This window comes from Suricata suricatta, chromosome 5, assembly GCF_006229205.1.
Source record: "Suricata suricatta isolate VVHF042 chromosome 5, meerkat_22Aug2017_6uvM2_HiC, whole genome shotgun sequence".
In the NCBI taxonomy this organism is placed as follows: Eukaryota; Metazoa; Chordata; class Mammalia; order Carnivora; family Herpestidae; genus Suricata; species Suricata suricatta.
This window is the reverse complement of record NC_043704.1, coordinates 136,621,732-136,637,714: the sequence shown is the minus strand read 5'-3', so window position 1 is coordinate 136,637,714 and position 15,983 is coordinate 136,621,732. Positions and strand designations below refer to the sequence as shown.

General features: G+C 39.7%; 1 protein-coding gene across 1 annotated transcript in view; it reads right to left on the bottom strand.

The window, feature by feature from the left end:
* Positions 1–15,983, bottom strand: part of UBE2E2 (ubiquitin conjugating enzyme E2 E2) — a 352,686-nt gene that overhangs the window by 90,926 nt on the left and 245,777 nt on the right. The gene's annotated exons all lie outside the window — the stretch shown is intronic.

Sequence of the window (15,983 nt, the reverse complement as noted above, 5' to 3'; positions counted from 1 at the left end):
ACCGATTGAGCCACCCAGGGGTCCTGAAGCAGAGTTCAATTTTATCTCTGGTTTTGATTTCTTCTACTTAAAAAGGATGAAATAAAAAACATAAAATAATGTCAGAGTTTATTGCAAAGTGCTGAAATATGTTGAGAAGCAGAGCATGTGGCTAGAATAGAAGATCCCTGCCCCATCCTCTCTACCTACCTCTCCTGAAGCTGACAGCGAGCTACAGACAGAATATATTCAGGCCAGATGACAATAAAGCTTCGGCAACAACAGCTCCTTGTTGCCAGACAAGCTCGTTCATTCAGATGAATAATACACATGGTTACGCCTGAGCTATAATTAGACTCAATATGAATAGATAAGTTTATCAGAAGGAAGAACTTAAAAGTAGAGTAAATTATAGGTTTGCAGTTACAACATTACTTCAAGGTAGATGAAGAAATTTAGTTAAAAAAATACACAGAGAATACAGCTATGAAACAATGGGCATAGACATGTTTCCCAAATACCAAGACATAATTTCTGAGTCATTCTGAGAAATTTTAAGATGATTTTCCAAGAATGGTCATCACAGTTAATTATAACATTTGGGCTGAGGAGTAACCAAATAGTGCTACCAAGGAAGGGACTCAGCAGTGGAAATCAGGAGATACCTCACAAAAGCAGGTGATGTCTATAAATAATTAACATTTAATTAGTGCGCATTTTAAGTTTTATTTGGCTCTTAGAATACCAAATTTTATTGGTTCTTTGAAGTCAGTCAGCTGTCTATGCAGTTATCAACAGTGGATTAAATAACACAGCTAACATTATCACTCTGAGTTGGCTTATACTGTCCAAATGTGCCTTTTAAAAGAAAGTACTAGTAGTAGTAAACTATCCTGATCACAGACTAGTGTTTTTTAAAATGCATCTGAGATTATGGTACTTCTCTGATACATACAGATTAAGTTTCTCCTCTATGCTCTGAGAAGTGGCATTTGTGCACCCCCGCAATCCCAAAGCTTACCATAACGGTTCTTGAATTACACAGCCCTCTGTCCCACTCCCATTTTGTGTGTGTGTGTGTGTGTTTTTTTAATTTAATGTTTATTTATCTTTGAGAGAGAGAGAGAGAGAGAGAGGGAGAGGGAGAGGGAGAAGGAGAGAGACAAAGTGTGAGCAGGGGAGGGACAGAAACAGAGACTGAGAATCCAGAGCAGGCTCCAGGCTCTAATCTGTCGTCATAGAGCCTGAGGATGGGGGGCTTGAACTCACTAACTATGAGATCATGACCTCAGCTGAAGTTGGACACTTAACTGAGTGAGCCATCCATGTGCCCATTTTTGGATTTTTGAGAGAAAGTGTATGCAAGTGTGTGTGCATGGGGCAGGGGCAGAAGAAGAAGGAGAGAGAGAGACTCTTAAGCAGGCTCCATGCCCAATGTGGAACCTGACATGGGGTTCAAGCCCAGGGCTGTGAGATCATGACCTGAGCCAAACTCAAGAGTTGGATGCTTAACCAACTAAGCCACTCAGGTGTCCCCAACCTACTCCCATTTTGATACGTCTCAGTTGAGAAAAGTCCAGAACTGTGTTTTACAACATGATAGCCACATAGCTTTTGAGCATTTGAAATGCAGCTAGTTTAAATTCAGATACGCTATAAACTGTAAAATATATTCCAAATTTCAATGACAGTGTAAAGGAAGGTAATACATCATTACTTTTTTGTTAATGACTTGTTGAGATGATAATATTTGAGATGCACTGGGCTAAAAATATATTAAAACTAATTACCTATTTTTATTTTTTAATGTGGCTACTAGAATATTTAAAATTACACAAGTTGCTCGTATATTTCTACTTGACAATAGTGTTCTAGAGCAGTGCTGTCTAATAAAACTTTCTGTGATAAGGAAATGTTTCAGTGCTTATCCACCATGGTCATCACTAGCCTCACATGGCCATTAGGCACTTGATATGGAGCTAGTGAGATTTTCATTTTCATTTGATTTTAATGAATTTAAATCTATCCCACATAGCTGGTGTCATATAGACTGGATAGTATAAATTCAGAAGCTTCAGTAGTCCCTACTGACCAAATGGTTTTTCTTTAATATGTCAGAATGATTTGGATTTACATAAAACAGAAGAATGGGCTTTTACATATTTTGGGCCAAAAAAGTAAGAGGCTGAAGCTGCAGAACATTTTATATTTTTAATGACTGTTTCTCCCTTAAGTTGGTCAAATAAAAGCTGGTGTCAGAGGACATCTGCACTATAGGGTGATGGTGAAGAACATGAATGGTCCTGAGTCAGACTTGCTTGTCTGAACCCCAGTCCCATCTGGATAAGCCCTGGGTAAATACGGAATCTCCCTATATAACCTCTCTATGTCTTAGTTTCCTCGTCTGTGGAATGAGGCAATACAGCACTAACCTCATGAAGCAACTGTGATGCTTTAGTAGAGATGTACTCCCAGAGCTTGGAAAATGGGGCCTGTAAAAGCCCAAATAATAAGCCTCCAAATGTTAGCGGCTATTCTGGTCATTATGCTCTGTGGATGATACAGAAGTTCACCAACACATGCAAACGATTAACTGCCTGATTTTATAAGGGTTTCAAGATCCTAGGGCTAGAAAACAGGCTACCAAGACCCACCACCACCACCAACCTAATCGTCGGATCTGTATTCAGACAGAACTTTGGAAACCATCAGAAATCAAAGCTGCCACTTGCAGGAAATCCAGTTTTTCACTGGATGGAACATTTATTTAACATCATGATTTTTAGGTACGAGGTTATTCGCAGTGTTTTCCCACTTGCAGCATTCTTAACTGTTTTATTTTCAGGTCTTATTTTTTAAAGAAGAAAGATAAACATAGCTAACAGAGTTACATTTCCAAATAAAATGCAATTAGATAAATCTATTAAAGTGCAAGTATCAGTTAGCAAAGTACAAATTAATTGCATAACCAAAGCTGCCGCTTGGAGAAACTCTGTTAGAGAATCAACGTTGTAAACTGCATTCAGCTTTCTGTGCCGCAGTCTAGAGTGGACGAGCCCTTCTCTACATGTGAAGTATTAAGCATTTACAATAAAAATGCTGAGAAGGACTAAGCACTGACTCTATTTTAGATCATAAAATGTCTTAAATTCATTTGAATACTTCCAGTGTGCTGTGCCCCAGCTGTGACTCTAAGACCAAGAAATTCTGGCTGTGTGTCTTTTCATTTAACACTGACTCTGAGCTAGAAAAAGAGTAAGGAAGCCCATGCAACGTAGGGATCCTGGCTCCACAGGACAAGGAACTTGCCTTTGTAGAGAATCTCTGATATGCCTGCACAAGCCTGAAACTGACGGGGCTGGAAGGAGGAAGAGGCAGCCCAAGGGATTTCTCAGGAGTTCTGGAAATCTCTGCATATATGTCAGATCCCACATAGATGAATCCATCCCTTCCAGCGGTGAGCACACTGTTCACAGGCAAATGACATGCTGCACATATGTCCACAGTCCCTTTGAGAGTAAACAGCTGTAGGAATACTGTGCTGCTCACTTAACACACAGTAAGAAAAGAATAGTCCCATCTCTTAAACGAAAATATGAAAGCAAGGCTCATACCAGTTACAGATAAGGCTAGTAGGAAAGGCAGCTGAAGAGGGGAAATAACATCAAACTGTATGAATGAAATGAGAAAAAACATGTGGGAGTGGAGGGATTTAAGGGGGAAATGTTTTCACACTGTTCTCAAGGCCTATTTGTTGCTAAATCCAACAGTGCCTTTTGTTTTCATTTTCCTAAACCTGTAGCTTCTACTCCCTGATTCCTAAAAAGCTCTCTTCCCCAGGGATCTCTCCAAGAGACTCTGCTTTAGGTACTTCTCCAATTCTTCTGTCCTCTCCCGTGACGTCTCTTCCGTGTCTGCCTCCTAAGGGGCTCTACTCTAAGTGTCCTTGTTTTCTCATCGTCTTTCTAGGTATCTCGTTATCCACCTCTGACGATCAACCTATCAACTACTGATGGAACCTCTAATCTAAGAGTCATCGTTGACTCTGCTCCCTCCTTCTCTACTCTAAATTCCCCCAAGCCTGTAGAATCTGTCTCTGTACTCCGTCTCCTGACTGCATTCACTCTTACTTACATCAAGGCATCAGCATCCTGTTTCCCTGCCTCCAATCCATCCTCCAAACTGTTGCTGATAGGGCAACTTCAAGAAAATCCTTTAAATGGGATCTTCTGTTTGCCTACTTTCTCTGGCTTCTTAATACTTTCAAGTTCAAGTCCAGATTTCTTCGAGGCATCCAGAGTCTTTCAAAAAGATCTGACTCCAGCTGACCTCCCTGACCTCATCTCTTGCCACTCCCTTTTCTTCCAGATCAATTCTCCAGTCATACTGGACTTAGTTCTGAAACCTTCAAGACAGCTGGGATTTTTTTTCCCTTGTGGCTTTGGATAAGATGGTCTGACCATTCTATCTGTCTCGTAGGCCTCAACTTAGCTACATTCTCCTTGGTGACATCTCCCTTCCCCTCAAAGACTAAGTACTCTTTTGGAAGTGGTAACATTCTATGCAAACACAGTATAATAAGCAGTTATTTATGGGAACTTTAATACTGGGAAAAGAAGAAATATTAAGCAACAGCATTATCTGGGTCACAGGAAAAAAAGAACTCATTCTGATAATGAAAAACATCCCCTATGGCTAAAAGGGTGTTCAGAAAACAGGCCAGGATTGTAGTTCTTGAGGAGACAGATGAAGAATGGTATTTCATAAACTCCTGAGTTTTCCTATATTTGTAATTTGTATATAGATTTTTCTTTCTTTTTCTTTTTTTGGAAGACCAGTAACACCAAAGTCCACCACAACATCTTAGGAAGTGATGATACAATAGTGGTGAGAGCAAAGATCCATTTCGTTCACTAAGCTTGAAGCAGAACTGAATGGTTAATATTTTCTCCTTTATATATTTTCTTTCTAGTTCTTAGTGGTCTGCTCCTTATTGTTGAGGTATTCCAAGAAAAAGAATTATTTTATACTTTTTGTCATTAAGTGCTTAATAAATGGGAGGATCTCTATCCTCAACCACACTTCCCAGATTTGAGATGTGAAGAATACAAAAAAATGATTTCACTTAACTGCAGATATTTATTATCAAATCTTACTTTAAAGTCACTACTGTCATCTACTTGTATTCTTGGTTAATGGTGTCAATAACTTAGTAGAGAGGAAGAAACTAGAGGAAAAAGTTTTTAAATGAAAAAATAACTACTACTTAATAATTACAATACTTCCTTTCCCAAGGAAGGTAGTAAGATGGTATGCATAACGAGTAAAACTAGCCTTCTGGAAGTTATTGAAGAAGGAAGGACTATGAGATTATGACACCTTGGACTTTCTGCTTCTTTCTATAGTACATATATAATGTGTGTTTGTATGTATTTAAATTTTACCAATGTGTGATATATTGCAATGACTACACAGGTTTGCCATAGACTTAAACTTTTAAGACATAACTACAAAATAATGAGCAGGGAGAAACACAGAAATTGGAAAACAGGAAAAAAGACCAAAGGGAAAAACTGCATGTAGTTCCTTTTCCTCCTAAGCTGCATTGTAATAAGACACATGACCTTTGTAAGGACAAAGATAAGTCACAGTCAGAAAGAACCAAATTTATTTTGTACATGTGCATTGTTAGAAATAAGGTTACAATGGTAAAGACTTGGGAGACCATCTAGTTCAACTTTTTCAAAACACAGAAGAAGCATTAGAACAGCACTAGATCATAGGGATTTATCCAAGGGATGCAGAAGTGCTGATGCATAGGGGCACATGTACCCCAATGTTCATAGCAGCACTGTCAACAATAGCCAAATCATGGAAAGAGCCTAAATGTCCATCACCTAATGAGTGGATCAAGAAGATGTGGTATATATACACAATGGAGTATTACACAGCAATGAGAAAGAATGAAATCTGGCCATTTGTAGGAAAGTAGATGGACCTCGAGGGTGTCATGCTAAGTGAAATAAGTCAGGTGGAGAAGGACAGATACCATATGTTTGCACTCATAGGTCTAACAGGAGAACAGGAGAAACCTAATGGAGGACCATGGGGAGGGGAAAAGGGAAAGAGAGTTTGGGAGAGAGAGGGACGCAAAGCCTGAGAGACTACTGAATACTGAAAACGAACTGAGGGTTGAAGAGGGAGGGGGAGGGGAAAGGGAGGTGGTGGTAGTGGAGGAGGGCACTTGTGGGGAAGAGCACTGGGTGTTATATGGAAACTAATTTGACAATAAACTATTAAAAAAAAAGAACAGCACTAGAATTCTACTGAATAGACAATTAGGCATAAAATCAACAAGAATTACTGAAAATACTGAATTATATAATTTTTAATCATTTAGTTAGCTGATAGGACTCTAGAAATAAATTAATCAAGTTATTTGCAGATTTTTTTTTCCTCTTCCTTTTCAACATACAATCTTCCTCACAGAAAAAATTACCAACTTCAGCACTGATTCTTAGCATGTATTTGTGGGGGTAAGAATCTAAGAAATGAAAAAGCTCCTCTCACTGAAAATTTCTTCTTCTCAGAGCCTTCCTTTAAGCTTTTTAAAAAATATTTATTTTTGAGAGAGAGAGAGCGCGTGAATAAGCATGAGCAGGGAAAGGGCAGAGAGAGATGGGGAGACACAGAATCTGAAGCAGGCTCCAGGCACTTGAGCTGTCAGCCCAGAGCCCGACACAGGGCTCATACTCACAGGCTGTGAGATCATGACCTGAGCTAAGCTGGATGCTCAGCCTACTAAGCCACTTAAGCACCCCCAAAGCCTTCATTTTAAAAGTGATATAATTAAGGTTCTGCAAAGTGAAATGCTTTGCTCAAGACCACACCTACAGCAGAAAGCCAAGAGTTCTGATCCTAAGGAAAGGCTCTTACTATTTCACAACTGCTGTCAATTTAGATAGGAAGATTCAACTGCAAAAACTATACAGTTATCATTACGATGGACTGTCCTATGTAAGAGACCAGAGATCAGAGATCAAGACTAACACCTGGGTTTCCTTTCACCTTTTTATTCTGGGCATGTTTCAAGGACTAGATTCATGTTTGGTAAAAAGCCCTAGCTATTTTAGCTACCAAATTCTTTTTTTGCAAAGCTTTTTAAACTAGAAATACTGATTTTATGCTGCTCTCTTCATTTCTCTAGCAAATGTATGACTTCTAGCAACACTGCTTTCGTTGCCCACCTCCCAACTCGACTCTTTTGCCTTTTCTCTATTCTGTATCAAGAGATGTAAGTTCTCAAAGTACTCAAGACTTTCAGAATTAGCCTCTCTTATCTGTACTGTAGAACAATTTTGGCATGTGAGCTAGCCAGTGCAACAGGTAATGTTTCTTTATTATTTAAAAATTTACCCTAGACATGTGTTAGATAGGAAGGCTGTAAGCTTAAAGGTGCCTACTGATCTTATCTGCAGGTTAAATAAGCTTTTGACAAAAGTGCAAGTGTCTGATGTCCCTACATAGTTCTGAGGCAGTCACATCCTTCTGAATTTTTTTAGTTCTCAAAAATGTTACTACTCACAGATGACAGAATACAAGTTTCCCTGGTATAATTCCAAATGTAGTTTTACTGTTTTCTAACATTTTTAAAAATTTTGTTTTTAATGTTTATTTATTTTTGAGAGAGAGAAAGACAGACAAGACAGACAGACATAGTGTGAGCAGGTGAGGGGCAGAAAGAAAGGGAGACAAAATGTGAAGCAAGTTCCAGGCTCTGAGCTGTCAGCACAGAGCCTGATGTGGGACTCGAACTCTTGAACTGTGAGATCATGAGGTTAGCTGCAGTCAGATGCTTAACCGACTGAGCCCCCCAGGCACCCCTGTTTTCTAACATTTATAGTACAGTACCAAAGTAAAAATTCCATCTGAAAGTTGAAACGGGGCAGGGGCTTCTAGGTGGCTCAGTTAAGCATCCAACTCTTGATTGTGAGTCAGGTCATGATCTCGTGGTTCATGAGTTCAAGCCATGTATCAGGCTCTGCGCTGAAGGCGAGGAGTCTGTTTGGGATTCTCTGTCTCCCCTTCTCCCTGCCCTCCCCACCTCGTGCTCTCCCTCTCTTTCTCTCTCTAAAAAAATAAACATTAAAAAAAAAAGAAAGTTGAAATGGGGGCAGATCTTAGGGACAGTGAGCTATTCTTAGGATGGTTAAAGATTTGTTTATTTGTATACAAAGTTATTATCAAAGCAATTTGTTTTCCAAGGGGATTAAATACCTCCAATATACTCAATACACTTTTCATTGGCTGAGAACATCTTTCGTTCTTGGATAGGAAGATGGTAAACAACAATTTCTCCATGTAGCTATCTGATTTATTCTGGAAAAGGTTGGCTGTGGTATCCTACAACCTGCATCTTTCTTTGTATCCCCGACATTGCTATCTGGCTCCAAGACCCGTCATCATGTTTCTCTTTCAAAAGGTCAAACAGAAGCCCAACAGCAAAAGTAAACTGCAGACATAGATACACAATACATTTTTGTTGAAAACCAATAAGCAGACATCTTTAGTAAAACACTAGTCTATTGGTGTAGCTGCAGATCAAGACAGCCAGCGGTCTGAATCCTGGCTCTGTCATTAAAGGTGTGAATTAAAGCAAGTTATTTAATCTCCTACTGTCTCAGTTCCCTCACTTTTGAAAGAGTAGCTCCCTCACAGAGTTGATGTGAACATTAAATGAGTTAATATATGTAAACAGCTTAGAATAGCCTGGCCCATAATAAGGGTTAGGTAGATTTATGCTATTAATATTACCAGGCAAATGAGAGACTAGTAGTGCTGAATCAGGGTTCTGAAGCTCACCTCCTCCTTTACTCCTGGACCCAAGACATGGAAATACGAAGGGTTTCTCTTTAGGGGGTCTGACTTCCCTTTCCTGTGCTTCGTATATGACACCTTGTATGCTAATGTGTCTCTCTGTCCCCCATACTTCTCCCTATTAACTACTGAGCTCATGAAAGAAAGTGACAAATTGACCGCCTAGTCCCATTTTTCTTAGTTTATAATTCAGTAAAGAATAGCTTCGGTTTCCCATGTTCTACCCTTTACCAACATCTGACACTGCACCAGGCCAACATTCTCAGATGCTGCAGAACAGAATGGTGGCTTCCGTACGCATCCTCTCAGCTCCACGAGACACACTCATTACCACTTCAACAAGCATCACAATATTTAGAGAGAGACACTATTTCCCCCCAAGGTCAGGAGAAGTAAGGCTCATTGTCAGCCTTGGAGACGGAGGTGGTAAGTGGCTAAAGGAGACTCCACTATAAATAATAATCCCGCATTAAAAGACATTGACAGATTGTCAACAAAAGATGGCACTTAGGAGACTTAGTTCAAAATTTCCCTGGGATTACTTCAGGAGATCGAGATCTCCATAAGACCAAAATACTGGTTATTGGGTGTCGAGACTTATTTTCAAGAGTTTCCCACCTTTTTTCCTCAGTGTAGAGCACTGTAGAGAGCATTGTGCTATGATCTGAGCAAGATTCAAAAAAATAAGAAAAAGTCCAAACAGAACGCTCCTGATCCCTAACGGACTCCCTATTGGGGCAACATGGGAGAAAGCAAGACGCATGTGCTCCATGGGACTCATAAGATGCTATGGGAGCCCTGCAAAAACAATGATTCCCTTTCCAGCATTTGCAGGCAGGTGGGCTTTTTACACCACAGCACCCCCAGGTCACGTGTCGGCAGTGACCCGAGAAGGAACATCAGACTCTCTAAGTCAGGGTAAGTGTGTGGTTTGAACGTGTCCCGCAGGTGGTTGTGACATGAACTGCACCTTTTCTAGCGAAATACTTCATTAAAAAAAAGGTGGCAATTAAACTGGCTTGGAAAGATGAAGATTTCAACAGGTGCAGGTAGATGGGGATAAGAGGTTAAAGGCACTGCCTGGAAATAAAGCAGGGAGGAGGAAAGTTGAGTTCCCTGTTGAGAGAACCAGCTAATGTAGGGCTTCAAATGCCATGACAGGAATCGGAAATGCATTAGGGAGACCTGTGGTTTTCAAATTTGTTGCTCCTAGGAGCAGTGGCACTCCAAGGAGGTCTTGTGTGATCACTAATCTCTCTGCTCCCTCCCTACCTGAGATTCAACTAGAGAAACTCCACCTCTGTCTGTACACACATACACGCACACACAAGTACAGATTTAGCACATGATTTCTCTGACTAAAGGAGAGCTAGTGCTTAAAAAAAAAAGGTTGAACTGCTTCTGGAACTTCAAAAAAAAAAAACCAAGCCTAAGTCCCATCCCAGACTATTCCAATCAGAATTAAATGAACACCTGGGGTTGAGACCCACTATCAGACTATGGAGTTACCGAGGGCCTCAAAGTGTGGTCCAGAGAGCTACAGCATTACGCAAACCTACTGAATCAGAATCTAAAAGAGATCGCTGGATGACTAGTATGCATATTAAAGGTTGAGAGGCGCCGAAGGAAGGTTCCATGTGATATAATTTACTGATCGTCTTCTCTATGTCAGACTTGACGCTTGCTAGGTACTTTTTGTACTTCTGTGAGCCTCAAGTTTTCTCATCTGTAAGAGGAAACTTTACAGTGTGGGGCTTTATTAGGAATTAGATATAAAGTTTCAAGTACTGTTCCTGGCAAAGAATGTTTTAAAAATAGCAACTATTACCATTAATACATATTCCTTCAAATTACTGCCATTCTGCAAAATTATGGTTATCTGAAACTGAGTCTCAAAGAAGTTCAATGGCCTGATGAAAGTTACACCGGAAACGGATGTAACTAATGCTAGGACTGTGTCATCCGAAAGCTTCTCTTCCTCCCCATACAACTCTCTGGCATCAAGGCGTGGTGTAGCCTGGAAGCAGCCGAAATGGAAGCCAAGGCAGTACTGACAAAGTACATGGTGCTAGCATTAGCTTCCAAATTTCTGTTTAAGGGATTAGAATTGGCCAAAATTACAGACAAGTACTAATAAAGGGCAGATGTGAGTTATGTGAATCCCAACATCATGTAAACATTTAGCAGCTCAGTTAATATTTATATAGTATTTAGTTAGTATTTAACAATATTTCATCTCTAGATAGGTTTATAGAATTCACAAACAACTTTTATATGCATCATGGTCTTTAACCTTCACCACAACTATGTAAAATGGAATTATTATTCTAAGATGAGATCACTCCATTTTTTCCTCCTTAAATGCCTATTTAATAGCACAAACCTGGATTTCTTAAAACTTTATAGAGGCTTTCATGTCAGGCCTTGTGTTTAAAAAAATCCAGATTTTCAATGGCATGCAGAGAGTTCATCTCCTACCCTTCTTTTCCCCTTTAGCCTATCAGCAAAGGTCAGAAGATGGTGGGTTTTGGTCAAAGGAAACAAGATCAGGACAGGTAGCACAAGTCTAGCCATCTTGTTTGCTCCAGTGAAGGGAATGAAAGGTACCTGACTGAACTCTGGACGTTCTTGCTAGAAGGGGTACCCCAGAGGGAGGTAAGTTTTTAAGAGACCAGCCCCACAAACACCACTGGGGAGAAGAGAGGATAAGTAACCAAATAGAAGACTAAGAAGTTACTTCTTGGCTTTTGGTATATTCATAAAATCTACTGAGCTATGTCCCCTACCGTGCACATCATTTGTGCCAATATTTCTATGAGGCATCCTTAGGAGTTTACAAAATTCCTGATTCCACAGCTATAAAGAATACATGTTTTAAAAAGGGAAGCACATGAATGCCTCTAGAAACACTTGCGGGGATGGAGCTGGGTTAGCACTTTCATACTGCCTAGCTGTCTAGGACCAGCCCACTATGCCCTTGCTTTCATCGGAGATTTTGTAGTCTGCCCTTGTAAAACATTTGTAGAAGTGACTTCCAGCACTCAGCTTAGTGATTTAATATTATACGAAGTTCATTAGTCATGGTATCTCCATGCTTCTGCAGAAGCTATTATTACTGCTCAGATTTCAGCCATTGCCTTCACTCTTTGTGAGCAAAACAAACACAGATTTTATTGAAGATTTGCAATTTAAGAACCACCAATTTGTAGTATCCCTTAATAATTCCTGTCAGTGGAGGCCATCTTTGAAGGATTTAGTGGTTTTTGCTTTTGGCAGTGCTACAGTGGTGGAAATAACTTACGCGGCCCATCCCCATCTTACAGTGTCTGCTACTGCACAGGGTTGTTGGCTGCCAAGCAGATTTAATTTACCCACTTCTCAGCTTGCATTAACCTTTGAATAATACAGCACAGCTGAGGCTGTTGTAAGAAACAAACCGAGGAATGAATAATTAAAAGCACCTTCTCAGCCTTGGAAAGACCAATCCCTAACCATTAGGGGAGATTCAATTGTGACTGAACTAAGCATTAAAAAGGCTAATTGTATTCTTTAAAAACTGAAACAAATGCTAAGGACATAGTGTGACTACAATATCTATAGTATATGAGAAGCAAAGCTCTGAAAGCACTCCCTAATCAGTTCAAATGAAAAAAGGAAGAGTAGCCTGATTATCAAGAAAAGCAATTATTTCTAAAGATGGGCACTCTTGCTGTCTACATACAGACAAAATTGCTAGCCTCATAAAAAGCTATTATTCATCTGAAACAGGTGGACTGGCTGAAATAGCATCTGAAGGGACAGCAATTTAAAAGCTGAAACAAAAGGGTGAGAATAGAACAGATTACAAGAAAACCCCGTCTTCTTCGAATCTGTCAAGTGCGCATGCCAGCTGGGATTCTTCTTTGCTTCTGATGGATTTAATTTTTCCACTGGGAACCCAAATCTAATGTAGCTGTTATATTTATGTGTTAAGATCACTAAACAGTCATTGATATTTTATATACTTGCTCATACGTTGTTAATATCTAATATCATATTCAAACCAAAGTGTAAACTCTATCGGAATAGTTGGAAGCGATCGTCTCTGTTCTAGACCTCCAGCAAAGGGCAGGGCATCTCCCTAGGTCAAAGATGGCAGTTTCCCCTCATCAGTGACTTTAAAGTATGTATTCTTAATTCTTCAAATTAGGAAGTTTCTCTTGTTTTAACTTTATTTTACTAGATTTAAGGTTTTTTCCCTCTACCTCTGTTCAAAAAGCCATTATTGTCTGTACTCTTCTTATAGCAACCGTTCAATTATTAGGAGGTAGGCAGGTAAAAATCATTTCTGTACTAAGTAATTTTATGGCTTTTAAAATGGCTTTAGTTTTCATTTTTGTGCTTCTTTTAGTTCTCTGATTGAACTCCTCTAATTTTTGGTATATCTAACTTAAAGATGATTCTTTGCATGGAACAGATAAAAGATGACCAAAATGAGAACACAACTGGATTTGCTATTTTAGTGTAGACCAGCTTCTCATTTGAGAGAACAAGAATACTGGTTTTTTTTTTTTTTTTCTTCTTGCAGGTTATAGTCTTACTATTTTCCTTTATCACATCAATTTTTGATATAAGAAAACTAACTGCTGGTTTATTATTGAACTTGTTTCCTGCTGGGACTAAAAATCTTAACAGTTCTATTTGTATTTAATCACTACTGGAAACAGTTCTCATTACTCTTGCTTCTTTTGAACATCACTATACCCTTGCCACCAACTTCCAACTGTTAGATACTTGTTTAAATTTCCTTTGGTGTTCAGTCTATTATTTTTCTCAGAGTTAGCCATTTTGTAACACTTGGTTTCACTCTACCCCTGGTTTCCCATGGGCCATGACTTCCGTCTCTGTTACAGCACTTCCACCAGGTCCTGTTGTCGCCTGCCTTCAGCGGCCTGAAGTGTCCTGGGGGCAGTCGTCACGTCTAACTCATCTTTGCATCCCATCAGCTGCCTTGGAACACAGCACATACTAAAAGAATGCTTAAAAAAATTTTTTTTTAACATTTATTTATTTTCGAGAGACAGAGACAGTGTGATCAGGGGAGAAGCAGAGAGAGGGAGAGGGAGACACAGAATCCAAAGCAGGCTCCAGGCTCTGAGCTGTCAGCACAGAGCCCGACACAGGGCTCGAACCCACAGGCCATGATATCGTGACCTGAGCTGAAGTTGGTTGCCCAGCTGACTGAGCCACCCAGGCGCCCCAATACTGTGTGTGTTCTGACTTGTCTATCGAATGGCCATTCTCTGCCTCTTTCCCTCGCGTTGAGCCTCCTTATTCCCTGAGACACAACAGTGATAAAATCAGGCCAATTAATAATAACCCTACCATAGCCTCTACATGTTCAAATGAAAGGAAGAGTTGCATGTTCTTTTAAAAGCTAGAAGTGTTTAAGCTCAGTGAGGAAGGCATGTCAAAAGCTGAGATACACTAAAAGGTAGGCCTCTTGCAGAAAATAGCCAAGTTGTAAATGCAAAGGTAAAGTTCTTAAAGAAAATTAAGAGTGTTAATCTAATCAACACACAAATGATGACAAAGCAAAACAGTCTCACTGCTGATAGGCCAACTTCTGTTAAGCCAAAGCCTAATCCAGAAGAAGGCTCTAACTCTCTTCAATGAGTGAAGGGAGGAGGCTGCAGAAGAAAAGTGATCCCTAGCAGAGTTGGTGTATAAGGTGTAAGGAAAGAAGCCATCTCCATAACGTGAAAGTGCAAGGTGAAGGACACGTCCTCACACAGAAGGTGCAGCAAGTGGTCCAGAAGATTTAGCCTGGATTATTCATGAAGGTGGCTACACTAAACAACAGATTTTCAGTGTAGATGACACAGCCTTCTACTGGAAGTCCATCTTGGACTTTCGTAGCTGGAGAGGAAAAGTCAATGACCATCTTCAAAGATTAAAAGGACAGGCTGACTCTCCTGTTAGTGGCTATACTCACTGACCATTCCAAAAATACTAGGGCTCTTATGAATTATGTTAAATCTACTCTGTCTGTGCTCTATAAATGGAACAATAAAGCCTGTATGACAGCTCATCTATTTACAACATGTTTTACTGAGTATTTTAAGTCTACCACTGAGATCTACTGTTCGGGAAAAAATGATTCCTTTCACAATATTATTGCTTGTTGACAATGCGCCTGGTCCCATAAGAGCTCTGATGGAGATTTCCAACAAGATTAATGTTATTTTCATTACTGCTAACACAACATCCATTCTGTAGCCCATGAATCAAGGAATTATTTTGACTTTCAAGTCTTATTATTTAAGAAATATATTTTGTGGGGCACCTGGGTGGCTCAGTTGGTTAAGTGTCTGACTTCAGCTCAGGTCATGATATCATGGTTTGTGCTCAGGTCATGATATCGCAGTTCATGAGGTTGAACCCCGTATTGGGCTCTCTGCTGTCACCACAGAACCTACTTCAGATCCTCTGTCCCCCTTTCTCTGTGCCACTTCCACATCTCTCAAAAATAAGTAAACACTAAAAAAATACATTTTGTAAGGTTACAGCCACCATAGATAATGATTCCTCTGAGGGATCTGGGCAAAGTAAATTGAGAACTTTCTGGTAAGAATTCACCATTTGAGGTATCATTAAGAACATTCATGATTCATGGGAAGAGGTCAAAATGTCAACATGAACAATACAACTGTCATGGATGACTTTGAGGGCTTCAAGCCTTCAGTGGAGGAAGTAACTGCACATGTGGAAACAGCAAGAGAACTAGAATTAGAAGTGGAGCCGGAAGGTGTGACTGAACTTCTACACTCTCACGATAAAATTTTTAACAGATAATGAGTTACTGCTTATAGATAAGCAAATAAAGTAGTTTCTTGAGATAAATCTACTCCTGCTGAAGATGGCAGGGAACACTGTTGAAATGATAATAAAGGATTTAGAGTATCACATAAACTTAGTTGATCAGCAGCAAGGTTTGAGAGGACTGACTCCAATTTTGAAAGAAGTTCTCCTGTGGGTGAAATGCTATAAACCAGCATTGTATGCCATAGAGAAACTGTCTGTGAAAGGAAGAAAAGTCAATCAATGCAGCAAACTTCATTGTTGTCTTATTTTAAAAAATTGCAAAG